We start from the raw sequence: 524 nt of genomic DNA on the forward strand, positions 1-524 counted from the left end.
CCCCCGCTGTTTCTAGAAGAGTAAGCTGTCAGCCAGCATCTGCCAGGCAAGACTGGTAGGTGAAGGGACCAAATCTCTTTGTCGAGAGAACCCGGCAGAGATGGGTCTGCTCCTGCTTTCTGCTGGTCTAGGAGCTGGGCCCCTTCCTCCTCTCTTTGCAGGAAACCTGCCTTGGGTCAGTTCACAGCCCTTCTGCACCTCTGACAGAGGGAGCTGGGGGAAGGAAAGGATGAAAGAAAAGATGTGAGTCAGGTTATTTGTTAGGAGAAGGGGCAAAAGGTCTTCAAAGGAAGCATGAGAAGCTGCAAACACAGCGTCTAAGAAATGACATTGAACTATTAACAGTGAATCCTGCCTAGCTCAGTAAGTCTTCCCCCAGCTGTGCTGGACAGGCGTGAGCTCCGAGACAGGGTGGGAGTGATGTCTGTCCAGGCACAGGGTAGGGGCTCAATGAATATGTGCTGAATAACTTGTAACATGAATATAAGTGAACAGCCCCTTAAAACTTTGGGTTTTACTTTTCT

This window comes from Lipotes vexillifer, unplaced genomic scaffold, assembly GCF_000442215.2.
Source record: "Lipotes vexillifer unplaced genomic scaffold, Lipotes_vexillifer_v1.1 scaffold980, whole genome shotgun sequence".
Lineage (NCBI taxonomy): Eukaryota > Metazoa > Chordata > Mammalia > Artiodactyla > Lipotidae > Lipotes > Lipotes vexillifer.